The sequence below is a fragment of the Ostrea edulis genome, chromosome 8 (assembly GCF_947568905.1).
Source record: "Ostrea edulis chromosome 8, xbOstEdul1.1, whole genome shotgun sequence".
Taxonomy (NCBI): domain Eukaryota; kingdom Metazoa; phylum Mollusca; class Bivalvia; order Ostreida; family Ostreidae; genus Ostrea; species Ostrea edulis.
Window position 1 is genome coordinate 5,708,296 of NC_079171.1, and position 16,654 is coordinate 5,724,949.

Sequence of the window (16,654 nt, forward strand, 5' to 3'; positions counted from 1 at the left end):
TTAAAGGAAAAATCGTCTTAATAACAAGAGGGCCCTGATTAATCATATTGATATGCACCTATCTGCAAGTAGTGCAAATTCAAGTCGATTCAATTAAAGGGGCTCGGGGTGTCATAAAGATCAAAAGTTTTATTTAAGAATACACAGAAAATAAAGACAAGTTATTTCCAATTGTAGCTGGTCCACATTGAATCGTCTTAAATGCAAATTTTCCCAAGTTGTGTGGTGTATATAAATTAAAACTGCAAGTAGATGTAATTCTGGTATCCCAAAAAATCCAATATATCCCTCTTTTAAGGGACAGTAGGCACGGCGGAGACTACAAAAAATCCGTCAGAAAACGATACAGGCGGGTAAAAACTGTGCTGTGGTGTACAAAGACCTTCCGGAGGAAATCAGCACGGTAAGTGTTACAGGCCGCGTCACTCAAATAGGGGTGTGTCAGCAGGGTAAGTGTTACAGGCCGCGTCACTCAAATAGGGGTGTGTCAACACGGTAAGTGTTACAGGCCGCATCACTTAAAGCACACTATTAAAAGGGTTATTTTAAACCCGACATTATACCGTATCATATCGTCGAAACACCGTATCGTATATCGCTGGACAGGCATATACCGGTACAGTTCAAAATATCGATATATTGATTCACCCCTACACTCAAAGCACAATACAGAGGTGGATCCTGAAATTTTGGACTTGAGCATGTTGTCACCTTATTTATGTTAAGATTTGAAGAAAGTCCTTTCTTATTATCTGATATGCAGTTCCAAGACTCAGAATGTGAATTCCATTGATCATTTTACTGAGAGATTTAGACTTTGAGAAAGAAGGGAAGTTGACTTAATGACATTCAATGTTTAAATTACAGGTGGTTCAAAAGCCTACTCAGGAAGCAAAACAGACACTGGTAGCATTGTCCAGACAAGTGGCTACGTCCGTACAGGACATTGTCCACTGTGCCGAACTCATTAAAGGTACGTAACTCCGCGTGTCTCTGTAACCAACAAGGGGGATGTGATGTATAGTCAACAAATATAAATATACAATTATTATTACTGCAGCATCTGCCTGCTATACTTATTAACGTGCTGGGGATGGCATCTTTATACTATATAACCTGTCAATTGTATTTCCATATGCTAATGTTGAAGTATGCACTAGTAGTAGCCAATTACTCGAAAAGGGGGGGGGTGTCACTGAACTTAGATTTCATAGTACTTCAGAAAAAGGTTAGAATGGCACGATGTTTTGTGAAGACGTGTCCCATAGTATATAAGTGATAAGCTGTGATTCCTTCTGTTTTAGTGAGCCAAGTTGCGGGAGAAGAAAGTGTGTTGTAACCCCTATGTCATGTTTGCTTTGTTTTATTTGCGTGTATTCTGTCTAATGTCTTGTTTATCAGGAAATGTTTATAGGAAAGCACCATGTGGAAAGCAACCAATCAGAATGGAGCTAGGGGTTGTTCAACCAATCAGAATGGAGCTAGGGGTTGTTCAACCCAGATTATATAAATTTGTTGAAGATGTTCTTCTCTTCTAAATAGGAAAATTATTACTGGCATATTTGAGGAGAAAAAATGTATTCAGTATTTTGTCTGTGCACAAGTATGAAGAATATAATAGAAGATTCTGGGATAATTTATCTATATCATATTCATATATATATATATATATATATATATATATATATATATATATATATATATATATATATATGCTTATATTTGACTGGTTAATACGAAAACGGAATGTGTAGTCAAGAGAATAATCATGTTGCACTATGGGAAATCTGTCGGGAGCCACATTGTTTCTGGAGTACAACCTGTGTATGTTTTGTCCCTGTCTGCATGCCGTATTTTCTGCATTGTTCATCTTGGTCACATAAGGGGAGATTACTCTCCAATGAAAAATTTGCCTTCAGAATGAAACTGATGAAACTTTGTTTTTCCGATCAGCGTCCAAAGAGATTCGATGGTCCCATATTGTGTCAGGTAACCATGGCAACAGCTGAACAAGGAATGCTTTCATTGTAGGATAGGAATATATGTGCTGCACTGACATTGAAAGCAATTTATGAATATTTTAAATAAATTTCCTGAGTAAAATTGAAGTTTGAAAAAAAAGACGAAAGTGTACAACAATAGTATTAACGTTTTTTTTGTTTTTGTTTTTTTTTTTTTGTTTTTTTTTTTTTTTTATAGATCTTTTGAAAATTAACCCTCGAGTCTTTCAGTGTTGTTGCAGCTGTTTTACAGCCCAGAACCCAACTTAGGTTCCAGACACGTCACATAACTAACAATCTGGTTAGAATTAATACTTGTATCTCCAAACATTGTAATCTCTCTGACCTTGACGTTCAATCTTATTGTTTGACCTTACAGAACATATAAAGTGCAAGTTACTGAGTAGAGTTCGACGTTGTATGACTGTGTATTCCACCCCATATCAGCATGTCTATAGAGACCAGCGGAGAGGAGAACGGTTTTATGAAATATATCGATATCATATTCTCATAATATTTCTTAATCAAAGTCTATATTTATAATGATAAAGTATCCTAAATATTATTTTGCTGCTTGGAAAACTAGCCACAAAAATGTTTTGAAATCCACAGTTGTGGTCCTTTCGAGCCGAAACTGACCACATCTACACATGGTAGCCGCAAGTCGGTGACTGCATCTCCACGCGTAGATGTGAGTGACCACATCTCCATACAGTAGTCGCGAGTCAGTGACCACATCTCCACGCGGTAGCCGCGAGAGTCAGTGACCGCATCTCCACGCGGTAGCCGCAGGTCAGTGTTGAAGCATGTGAAGTATCAGTGTTGTTATACAGCCTACAGTCTATAGATGTTGTCAGAGACAAATACAATGACTTTTGTTGTGGAGAATGAAGTGGATGAGTCAGACTTCCTGAATATACATAATTTGTTTTTACACAAGTGCAATGTTTAATGTTTGAAGTTTTAAACCCATTACTGTTAATAATATCCTGTTAGTTCGGAATTCATTTATACAGACCATCATGCATTCTGATTGTAGTACTCATGCTCATCAATCCATATTTCATCATGTAAATCTGAATGATGTATCTACCGTTCAATATCAATAATTATAATCCCACTTGCTACTCAATATTGACCCTGTTTTATATTATTTATAGATACCGAATCCTTCTGAAAATTCTGTAGTTATTTTGATGGAATTTTGACGTTACCCTGCTATAGAATAGAACACATATCTTGTGCAGTTATATTTATTTTTGGAATTGTTATTGCAGAGTTGGAATGTTATGAAATGTTTAGTTTCCGCATGCTTTGTATGATGTATGTGAATGTAAATGTGAATAAATGCATCTCACTCATTTGAAAAAGATTTGATCTCATCGCATTACAAACTTGAATAATTCTGATGCAGAAAAGATTCGAGAGCTGTATGAAGGTCTCACCATTTTTCCAGGAACTATTGTTAAATGAAACTTATCTGAATATATTCATATTATTTTTAAACGAAACTTATCAAAATATATTCATACTTTTATTGAACAAATGTGTAACATTTTCTTTGCAGTCAGGTCTGTCTTCAGAAATGTAACAAAATATTTGAAAATTCATGTGGAGTATCTTTGGGGAGGGCCAAAATACTTCATATTATACTGAATTTATCTTGAATTAAGTGAGGATGGGGGTGATTAGAATCATATCTGCATCAGAACACATAAGGTTTACACCATTATCAATATACAAATAGTTCTGGTATGTATTTTGTGAGTCGTCCTCATGTCATACATTGCTATTGCTGCATATATACACTACCAGTAGTCACAGGACTATGAGCTGATTTATTACTGGCAGTACTTTCATGCCTTTGATTATTTTGCTATGTGTTACTAGGCACAGATTAGGTTGACCCAGAGGACCCCACAGTGATAGCAGAGAGTGAACTTCTGACAGCTGCCAAGTCAATAGAGGCTGCTGCACAGATACTCTCACAACTCAAACCACGCAAAAAGGCAAAGGTAGGGAGCATCTCAAAACGTAACTCACCACTCAAACCACACTAAAAAGCCAAGATAGGGAGCATCTCAAAATGTAACTCACAACTCAAACCACACTAAAAAGCCAAGGTAGGAAGCATCTCAAAATGTAACTCACAACTCAAACCACCTAAAAAGCCAAGATAGGGAGCATCTCAAAATGTAACTCACAACTCCAACCACCTAAAAAGCTATGGTAGGGAGCATCTCAAAATGTAACTCACAACTCAAACCACACTAAAAAGCCAAGGTAGGAAGCATCTCAAAATGTAACTCACAACTCAAACCACCTAAAAAGCCAAGATAGGGAGCATCTCAAAATGTAACTCACAACTCCAACCACCTAAAAAGCTATGGTAGGGAGCATCTCAAAATGTAACTCACAACTCAAACCACCTAAAAAGCCAAGGTAGGAAACATCTCGAAATGTAACTCACAACTCAAACCACCTAAAAAGCCAAGGTAGGGAACATCTCGAAATGTAACTCACAACTCAAACCATGCAAAAGGGCCAAAATTTAACTCACAACACAAACCAAGCAAAAACGCCAAGGTAGGGAGCATCTCAAAATCTAATTTGCAACTCAAACCATGCAAAAAGGCCAAGGTAGAAAGCATCTCAAAATGTAACTCACAACTCAAAAAAGGACAAGGTAGGGAGCATCTTGAAAACTCCAAAGAGTAGGGAAGGTCTCAAAGTGTTGCAAGTCAGAACCATGCCATGTGTCTCAGTTCTTGTGTTCTGCCTGCGAGAAAAGGCAAGAATATGATTAAAGGAGAGTTAGATTTTGACGCCAGAAATTTAAAAATAAAATGTCGAGCGCATGTCGAAAGTGATGTCTATAAGTTTAGAATTTTGGGGGATAATCTTGCTAAAAACAAACATCTAGACATTTGACTCGCAGACCGTTATTAACAGAGCTTTGTTAGGGATGTGGTGATTGAAAGTGTTTACTAAGCATGTATTAGATTTTCCTTCTTGAAAACAATCAGTCATTGTAGGTCACTTAGGAGATTGACCGACAGCGATTGTGGGGACTTCTGATGAGTGGTGTTGGGCTGATGTATTTTAGTGTAGGGACAACTAGTCCTGATCACAACAGAAATGTTCAAATCTGATGAATAATCAGATGTCTCAAGTGTGGATAACTTCCCTTAAAAATGGCTTTTGATTGGATAAGGCATGGGTGTATTCTGTTAATTGGTAGAGAATTGATGCAGGCCTAAAATGTTGGATTTCTTTAAGTAAACACAAGGCATTTAATGAGGCTAGCTGTAGAGTTTAGATGTTAGAGTATTTATAGACTTAGTGAGGATAATTGGAGAGATATGTAGCAGTGGATGAATTTAGGAGATGGAGCAATGGACCCAGTGGATGAATTTGGGAGATGGAGTAATGGACCCAGTGGATGAATTTGGGATATGGAGTAATTGACCTGGTGGATGAATTTGGGAGATGGAGTAATTGACCTGGTGGATGAATTTGGGAGATGGAGTAATTGACCTGGTGGATGAATTTGGGAGATGGAGTAATCGACCCAGTGGATGAATTTGGGAGATGGAGTGACTTGGTGAGCTCTGGTGAGATATGTTTGATATATTTGGTGAGTGATTTAAATTCCCACCAAATATCAGACATGTCAACATCATAGCTTACACACCTGCAGACGGGAAAGAGTTGTTCGGAATGGTGTTTGCAAAAGCAGCTGGGGATTTTTTTCCATAAGGTAGTAACTGGATGGAGATATTCTACCAACATTTGAGAAGGACTGTTTTATTGCCGAGTTTAAGAAGGTTGGCATTGATCGATTGTGAAATATGACTGTAGTAAAGGGATTGTGTCAATACTTTAACTCATCAAACTACAGTTAGCAATGGAGTACCTATAGTGGACAGTATTGTTGACTGAAGGCAGTGTTGACTGAGGGTTGTGTTGACTGAAGATTATGTTGACGAATGATGGTGTTGACTGAAACTGTTGACTGGAGTTTGATTTGCTGAGTTTTGATTATTGATGAAGAGTGAATGGAGGTCCATGACGTTTAGATTGGTGGTTAAAAAAATGAAATCACTGGGGGGGGGGATATTGATTCTTTTTGAGTATTATGGGTTATTTTGGGGCCAATCAGAATTGTACTTTAAATCAATATAGGTACTTTAAATCAATAAAGGTAGATTGTTACAACTTAGAACTATGTACACGAGATGAAGCTAAGTTCTAGCTTTCACCGAATTTTTAAAACTTGCTTTATGCTGATCATATTGATGAACTTCTCTTATCATAGGAAGCTGATATGAGCTTGAACTTTGAGGAACAAATTTTGGAAGCTGCCAAGTCCATTGCCTCAGCCACTGCTGCTTTAGTGAGATCAGCGTCTGCTGCGCAACGAGAACTGGTGGCTCAAGGAAAGGTAACTCTTCAGGAACTTGATATTGAACTGTACTGTAGGTAGTCATAATGACACATGTCTTGGTTAACTTCAGGAACTTCATATTGAACTGTACTGTAGGTAGTCATAATGACACATGTCCGGATTAACTTCAGGATCTTCATATTGAACTGTACTGTAGGTATCACACATGTCCGGGTTAACTTCAGGAACTTCATATTGAACTGTACTGTAGGTAGTCATAATGACACATGTGCGGGTTACCTTCTGTAACTTTATATTGAACTGTACTGTAGGTAGTCATAATGACACATGTCCAGGTTAACTTCTGTAACTTTATATTGAACTGTACTGTAGGTAGTCATAATGACATATGTCCGAGTTAACTTCAGGAACTTCATATTGATCTGTGCTGTAGGTAGTCATAATGACACATGTCCGGGTTAACTTATGTGACTAACAGTTGTGTGAGATTTAGGGGGAGGGGGTGTTTCTGAATGGTAGACTCTTGGTCTATAAGTCTAGATGTGTTTAAAAACTTTTCTGTACACGATACTGAGAGAGAGAAAAAACAACAAGGCATGTGGACTCCTAACAGAAATTGATCATCATTTAGGCATGTCATTGCTTTAAAGAAGAAAAAATACAACTCTTTGAGAGCTGTAGCCGTCAAAAGCTATCCTCTGCTTAGATGTACTCTTTTAACAAAATGCAAGTAGATTTCTCAGAGATAGAGTGCATGGTAAATCTATGACTTAATACAGTGACTGACAATCAGCGCTCATTATAGAAGTTCTCTGTGCTGTGGCATGTTTTATTGTTTCTGTAACTGTCATTGATGTCTGTGACGAGACAGTCTTATAGATGGTAGGTGTGTCCATCGTTTTGTCCAGATAAAAACAAACCCTATCTGTTTCTAATGATGAACCTTTGTGCTAATTTTTCTGTGTATTGAACATGTGCATGCTCTTCTAACTTTTCAGGTTCGCACGCGCAAAGATGTAAATCTCGTTGTCTTAGCAACCAATGCGCTTCGCTTTGACATTTTATTATATGGCTATTTCACCTTGTGTATTTTTAACCTCTTAATCTAATACCCACATTTGTTTTGTTTTCTTTCAACAACTGAGCTGAGTACAAAACTTTGGATTTCAGCTGTAAATGTTTTCAGAAATTTAATTACCTGATTCTCTATGAAAGAAAAAACAAATCTTGTATTATTTTATCATCAAAGGTTAAGCAAATTCATTCAAATGGAGATTTAAGAGGTAGACAGATATCAACATTGAGGTGTCGGTTTTATTTTTGCAATGTACTGGTATATATATATAGTATGATCACTGTCTGTATCAATGTATTGTATCTCAATATATAAACTGTAAGGCCTCAATAGACAGTCGATTTTATCCAGACAGGATATTTTAGGAGTAGATTTTATCCAGATAGGATGCTATGAGTCGATTTTATCCAGATAGCATATTAAAGGAGTCTATTTTATCCAGATAGGATGTTATAGGAGTAGATTTTATCCAGAAAGGATATTTTAGGAGTAAATTTTATCCAGATAGGATATTTTAGGAGTAGGTTTTATCCAGACATGATATTAGAGAACAGAGTTGGAAGTAATACCACAATCTATGGAAGAATTTTCTGCCAGATTTGTGCCAGTCTCTGAATTCTTGAGTTATGTTTTTGATAGCACATTCATGTTTTAGTTAACCCTCCCCTATTTTTATTGCACACCTGGCCTGGAGGTTATAAAAGTTTTACCATACTCTTACTCAAACTCCATGTTTGTGTTTTGAGTATAGAACTCTTGAGTAAGCTTCGAAACAAACTCGAAAATATTGAGCATGTTACTTCATTTGAATAATCCTGTGGGGATCTGGGTTAGAATAGGTCCTCAGTACGCCTTGCTTGTCGTAAGAGGCGACTAAATGGGTCTGTCCTTCAGATGAGACTGCAAAAACTGAGGTCCCGTGTCACAGCATGTGTGGAATGATAAAGATCCCTCCCTGTTCAGTGGCCATAAGCGCCGAGCATAGGCCTAAATTTTACAGCCCTTCACCGGCAGTGGTGATATCTCCATATGAGTGAAAGATTCTCGAGAGGAACGTTAAATAATATTTAATCAATCGTTTGAATGATTTGATAAGTTATATGTCCTTCCCTTTTGAGTATGAGCATGATTTAGACCACGCAGGTTGAGTATGAAAACATGCTAAAAACTGTTATAACCTCCTGGCCTGATCAGTTGTTTGTTACACATATCATCTCTTGGAAGCTGTCAGAATTGTGACTGCTTTAGACTGTGGGGAGTCAAGGCTGACAAACCTGACGTGAATATTTCAAAAGTCTTAAAATAAGGTTTGAGTTTTCTTTTATTTGAGCATTCAAAATTGATGTAAAATCTCAGACTTTAGTCCAAGTTTCAACAGAAATCCTGGCTTCTCAACACAATGCTAATATTTCTACTTAGATATAACACAAGAGTTCAAATTTCGATTGAGTTCAATGATAGTCTTCGGATCTAACCAGAAAGATTGCTGAGAAAAATGTAATAAAAAAAAAATAAAGAAAATCCTCAGTAGTGACACCATGGTCCTAATAAAGATGACAAGAGTCTTTTTTCAGGAATGAATCACAGTGAGGGTGTGGGCCCACCTTGTTTTGCTGTTAATCTTGTGTCCCCTATCTTGTTTTCCTGTTCATCTCGTGTCCCCCATCTTGTTTTGCGGTTCATCTCGTATTCCCCATCTTGTTTTGCTGTTCATCTCAAACACGTTTTGTTTCTGTGTGACTTTGTTGTGCTCTAAGTTTGTTATTAATGCAGAGAAATTGATGAGCAGAACCTCCAAGATATGATAGAACTGTTGGGCAATGGGAAATTTTTCTAGATTTATTTGTAGATAATCATTGCCTTGCTTATCAGTGGAAAGCCTCTAGATAATTTGTAGATAATTTTTCTCTTGATTGTCAATGGAAATCTCTCTTGACAATTTGTAGACAATTTTTCTCTTGATTGTTAATGAAAGTCCCTCTTGACAATTTGTAGATAATTTTTCTCTTGATTGTCAATGGAAATCTCTCTTGACAATTTGTAGATAATTTTTCTCTTGATTGTAAATGGAAGTCCCTCTTGACAATTTGTAGATAATTTTTCTTTTGATTATTAATGGAAATCTCTCTTGATAATTTGTAGACCTGATAATGATTCTTCTTTGTTGTCGTTGGAAACCTCTAAATAATTGGTAGATAATTTTTACTTTGCTTATCAGCGGAAAGCCCTTTAGATAATTTTTACTTTGCTTATCAGTGGAAAGCCCCTGTAGATAATTGGTAGATAATTTTTACTTTGCTTTTCAGTAGAAAGCCCCTGTGAATAATTGGTAGATAATTGTTCTCTTGATTGTAAGATTCCCTTAAATAATTGGTAGATAATTTTTTTTACAGTAAATGGACCACTCTCTTCTGGATAATATTTTCTTTTTATTGTCATTGGAAAGCCCTTGTAGATAATTGTAAATAGGTCAATGGCTCTAGACTTGATTATTCACATTGACTACAGATACTTGTAAACAGATCAATGCCTTTAGACTTGATTATTCACATTGACTACAGATACTTGTAAACAGGTCAATGCCTCTAGACTTTATTATTCACATTGACTACAGATACTTGTAAACAGATAAATGCCTCTAGACTTGATTATTCACATTGACTACAGATACTTGTAAACAGATAAATGCCTCTAGACTTTATTATTCACATTGACTACAGATACTTCTAAACAGATAAATGCCTCTAGACTTGATTATTCACATTGACTACAGATACTTGTAAACAGATAAATGCCTTTAGACTTTATTATTCACATTGACTACAGATACTTGTAAACAGATAAATGCCTCTAGACTTGATTATTCACATTGACTACAGATACTTGTAAACAGATAAATGCCTTTAGACTTTATTATTCACATTGACTACAGATACTTGTAAACATATCAATGCCTCTAGACTTTATTACATATTCATGTGTAATTAAAAGCTTGTAATCACCAGTTATATTCACATTTATAGCTTTATGAAAAAAGGTTAAACGACCAATATTCTATTGTAATGTTCATATTTTTCTTTTTCTGACAAATAAAAGTGAAAAGAAAATATCACAGTGAAAATTTTGTTGTTTGCTAATGTAAGAGTTTTCTGTGAAATGGTTAACGTCGTTGAAGATATCTAATCTAAAGAGTTCTCTGTGAAATGGTTAATGTCGCTGAAGAGATTGTTTATATTGCCCTCCTATTGACAGATTCAGAGAGAACAGGAAGAGGTAAAACGGGTCTAAGATCCCGATCTGTATTACATCTATGAAGTTTGTCGTATAGCATGATAAGCTGTACAGTTATTGTACGAACACACTTTTAGTATAACTAGTATCTTTCTGTGAGATTTAGATGTACGGTGTATCATGTGATTTCATTAATCATTTCCTTCCGGTGACGGGTGTATGGTGTATATACATGTACTTACGTACTCTCATGAATATTGGAAAACGTGTATACAACGTGCCCTTAATGTAGACAATTACCCACACTATCAAAACCTCTAAGATCTAAGTAATTATTTATAAAGTATTTATTTATGAAGTATTTATTTATAAAATATTTATTTGTAAAGTATTTATTTCAAAACTACAATATGCAACCAAACTATTAACACACGACATACCTAGAACAGCTATTGATGAGACGTATTTAGTCTAATAGAGAATAAATGAGATCTTATACTTTTACGGAAGTTTCATCAAATTATGACAAAAAACATCCAGTGGTTGGATAGAAAAGATTATTGTTAATCCATTTGAAATCATTGTGTAGAAAAGTTGATTGTTAATCCATTTGAAATCATTGTGTAGAAAAGCTGATTGTTAATGTATGTGAACTCATTGTGTAGAAAAACTATTTGTTAATCCATGTGAAATCATTGTGTAGAAAAACTAATTGTTAATCCATGTGAAATATGTGATGAGACAGAAATATGCTGACTCTACATTTTTCTGTAAACACAGATTGGTGCCACGTACCACAAATCCCAGATTCTGGACGACGATGGACAGTGGTCAGAAGGACTCATATCAGCGGTAAGTCTCACCCGAGACCTACAAGTCTCATCTCGTTACGTCAACAAGACGCACAAGTCTAATCTCAGTATGTCAATGAGATGCACAAGTCTCATCTCATTATGCAAGACTAGTGAATTTCTGATCTCAGTATATGAGACTAGTGAATTTCTAATATCAGTATGCGAGACTAGTAAATGTTTGATCTCAGTATGATAGACTAGTGAATGTCTGATCTCAGTATGATAGACTAGTAAATGTCTGATCTCAGTATGCAAGACTAGTGAATTTCTGATCTCAGTATGCGAGACTAATGAATTTCTTATCTCAGTATACGAGACTAGTAAATGTTTGATCTCAGTATGTGACACTATCGAATGTTTGACCTCAGTATACAAGACTAGTAAATGTTTGATCTCAGTATGCGAGACTAGTGAATGTCTGATCTCAGTACATTAGGCTAGTGAATGGTTCCATTATTTACACCATACACAACTCGTAAACGATGAGCAGAACCACAACATTCTATCTCAGTCATTAGTTACATGACAGTTCATCATATTCATTGTTTAGTTTACACAACAGTCTATCTCAGTCATTAGTCACATGACAGTTCATCATATTCATTGTTTAGTTTACACAACAGTCTATCTCAGTCATTAGTCACATGACAGTTCATCATATTCATTGTTTAGTTTACACAACAGTCTATCTCAGTCATTAGTCACATGACAGTTCATCATATTCATTGTTTAGTTTACACAACAGTCTATCTCAGTCATTAGTTACGTGACAGTTCATCATATTCATTGTTTAGTTAACACAACAGTATTGATTTACATGAAAATCTTGTAGTCGTGTGTTTAGTGTAAATACCCCCTAGGTTTCCACGTTTCCAGCAGATTATTTGTCAATTTGAGGGAGTTGAGCACACTTCCACTTCTAATGAACTAAAATTTCACTGACAGGCCAAAATGGTGGCAGCAGCGACACACAGCTTATGCGAGTCAGCCAATGCCATGGTTCAGGGTCACGCCACGGAGAAGCGGCTGATTGCCTCAGCGAAAGAGGTCGCGGGGTCAACAGCCCATCTGTTGGTGGCCTGTAGAGTCAAGACTGACCCGGACTCGGTTGCCATGAAGCGACTTCAGGTAAGTAGGAGTCCATTACAGATATCCTGTCTACATGCTTACATACTACATATTGTTTACAGTTACTTATATAATAAAAACAGAATTATTTTTATGGTGAAACTCTGATTTCCTTTTCTCCACTATTTCGTTCAGTCTTTGTTGTCAGACAGTATTCAGTGTTGATGCATTGTAAGTAAATTATCTAGATTTTCGTTTTTGTCTCCCAATGTTTCCTTTGTGATAGACATATCGTTCAGTGTTACCTGTCAATGATTGGAACCAAACAACATCACCATGACAAGCTCAAAGAGATTTTTTAACTAATTAGAAAACGGAAACTGTGTAAGCTTTTGGACTCGTTAAAAATACAGACACGGTATTAAAAATAAAATCCCTTCATGCCACAGTCTAGAGAGGCTCCAAGTCAACTTGTGATACAGTTTGATTAAATTCAGAATTATTTCCCTTGGCAAATATTGGACACTGACTGAATGGTCGTTATTAATTTTAACCTCATTTTTCTGTGTACTTCCTCTGTAGGCTGCTGGGAACGCCGTCAAGCGAGCGACAGAGGTCCTGGTGAAGGCCGCCCAGCAGGACAAACAGCGAGATGAAGATGATGTAGACGTGGCAGTGGATTCCCGTGAAGTGGGCGGCATTAAACAGGTCAGTATGACCTATATCTGGTCTTCTCATTCTATTGATTGTCTCACTTCAGTATTCAAGATTATGATTGTATATACATGTAGTTTGTATTTATATTTTTAAGCTAGCTCAACTGAAAACAGGCTTGTTGTCAGGATAAATTTTGTATTAGGGAGTTCAGACATTGAATGTAAATGTTTCGTGGTTTGACATAATCTATGGTTAACCGGAAAGTTGCAATAATTTTCATTCAATTTATCATTCATTGTGGCCAAAAAAGATTGCAATCTGTTTTCATTTGAGTGGCTACATATTGATTATGTACTCAACTCTGTAATTCTCAATAGAAAAATCAACTCAACTCTGTAATTCCTAATAGAAAAATCAACTCTACTCTGTAATTCTCAATAGAAAAATCAACTCTGTAATTCCCAATAGAAAAATCAACTCATTTCTGTAATTCTCAATAGAAAAATCAACTCAACTCTGTAATTCCTAATAGAAAACTCAACTCTGTAATTCCCAATAGAAAAATCAACTCAACTTTGTAATTCCCAATAGAAAAATCAACTCAACTCTGTAATTCCCAATAAAAAAATCAACTCAACTCTGTAATTCCCAATAGAGAAATCAACTCAACTTTATAATTCCCAATAACAAAATCAACACAACTCTATATTTTCACGAGGGCCATGTTGGATTACACGCTACACTTTAGTCTGTTTATATGCTTTGTCCTCATCATCTAGATTTTTCTTGCATAACCTTTTTCACTCCTTATGAATTTGACAGGAATTACAAATCCAAGAGGAGATGTTACGGAAAGAGAGATAGTGGATCGAAGCCCGAGAGAAGCTGGCTAAGTTCCGGAAGCAGCGGTATAAAGACAACCCCCAGGACAGCGACTCTTCTTCACCATTCTAACTCTTCAGCTTCAAGTGTATACGCATAGTGCCTGTCAAATGTATTGTGATTTCATAATGGCTTCCATGTCTAATGTCCGGGTCAAAACAAGACCATGAAGACAAACGTTCCAGTGAATGGGATCTGGGGTGTGTTTTGGATCAGAAAAGCGTTTTAGCAGATTGGTTTTTTGTTAAAAGAGATAAGAGGTGTGCTTGACTGAATGCCATGGTTGAATGGAAATAGTAAACAGGGATCAGATACAAAGATGACATCTCCTAGTATTTATAGACATGTTATTTATAGACATGATGTAACATGTGGGAGGAGTGATACCAGCATTGTAGAACATTCTATTTTAAGAAATTGCTAAACAAGAAAAATTAAGAGAACACCTTCTACTCAGAATAGATAGAATACATGAGGCCTGTCTTAATGGTACATCTTTATCAAATGGAATTGTCATAGCATAGTGTGTATTTTGTAACACAAACTTTGTGATATATGTGTGTTTAAAATAATAGAATTATTATGCAATATTAATATATGAATTTTTAATACCACTTTCACTTGAAAACCATATTTTTGTGGATTCGCTATACAACTCTGTAATGAAATAAATAATGTTGCTGACACTGCATGTGATGTATGAGACGTATATACAAATAATAACATTATGTATCAATACCTATATACTAACATCATGGAGTAATCCTCCCTCATTTTTTGGAATGAGTGTGAACCATTATTTTTTTGTTTGCTGTTGCTATAGAAACACTAGGCCTGGCTGTTTATTTTGCTAGTTTTACTTTGTGTTAACAGTAGACATTTATGGATGACATTTTTATTTTATGGCTTTATGACGAGTAATACCAAGTATTTATTTCACAAGCTAGTCTTCTCCTGCATACTAACCAGTGCCGGGCAGACATACATTTATATCACCTACTCATAGGTCTGCTAGACTGTTATGTTAACCTCTCATTCTACACTACCTATCGTACAATTTTATACATGAACTGTATATCCCATGATGCATCATCAGCCGAGTTTATTCTGAGACGTGCATCACTGAAGAGACATTATTTGTCGAAATGTGCATCTGGTGCATCAAAATTGGTACCGTATAAGTTTTACGTGATGTAACTACCGCATGTTCAATACATGATATCTGTAGAGGAATTTTCTCATTAGTTACATACAGGTTAAAGATACAGTTGGACTTCAATATCTCGAACACCGATATCTCGAATATGGACACGTTAAAGTGATTTAGAAGTCCCAAACACTTATGTTTTAAGTATTTATCTCTCAATATCTTGAATCCTCGGATATCTTGATGAATTTATTTCGTGTTCCATCGACTTTGAGATGACGAGGTTTAACTGTACTTGTATCATACAACCAAAAGGGGACCCAGGCTTTGAATGTTTCCAATTTTGTATAGCAGTGAGGACTTGAATTGACAGTATATCATGAAATGCGACTGAGGGGGGGGGGGGGGGGTCAAAAGGTGAATAGCTTGGGTGTCTGATATATTGACTGGTATATCGTTATACGTTATATATTGACTGGTATCTCGTTATACGTAATGCATTGATCGGTATATCGTTGTACGTGATATATTGACTAGTATATCGTTATACGTGATATTTTGACTGGTATATCGTTATACGTGATATATTGACTGGTATCTCGTTGATATAGACTCCTTATGTTGTAGCCACTGAACCGTAAAGAACCTAGCTTGAACTTTCTGTGTGTATGTCTGTAAAATTCTGCTTCATACTTGTAAACTAGATGTGACGAAAATACATGAACTGCATATCAAAGATTTTAATCTGGACGCTTAACTTTGTATTGAAGTGTTACAAAAGATGACAATAAATTTATGCATTATTAACCAGTGCTGTCATTCTTATCCTCCCTGAATAATTTCAGGGGGGGGGGGGCATTTAGTTGCTGTCGTGTCTGTGCTTATAAGTCCTTCTGTCCGAACTCGTATCCCCCAAACATTTCATTAGATATTTAATTGTCCACAGACGCTCCATGAGACGAGGAGTTTTGGACCCAAGTCTCTCAAGGACATTTTGGAAAGGTCAAGGCCACTTTGAAGTTGTAAATGTTAATTAATTTAAGAGTTTTTCATGTGAAACCCATCAAATGTTTTGAAAACCGAAACTTTTCATCGTAAATTGATCGTAATTCATTCCTCGGGACTGGGAATTTTGAAGCAAGGTCAGTCTAGAAAGTCAAGGTCACTTTGAACATAATACCTTACGAAAGATGAAGATAACGAACAGTGATCGAATTTTGGAAGAAACGTATTATGGTACAGTGATGTTTGTACGTCCGTCTGTCTGTTCTGGGTTTTCTGGTTCTAATTGCATTTCTCTTCACATATCAAGCTGAAACTTGCTAGGTAGAT

At 36.1% G+C, this 16,654-nt stretch overlaps 1 pseudogene; it reads left to right on the forward strand.

The window, feature by feature from the left end:
- Nucleotides 1-852: 852 nt before the first annotated feature.
- Nucleotides 853-16,129, forward strand: LOC130049388 (talin-2-like; annotated as a pseudogene).
- Nucleotides 16,130-16,654: the final 525 nt, after the last annotated feature.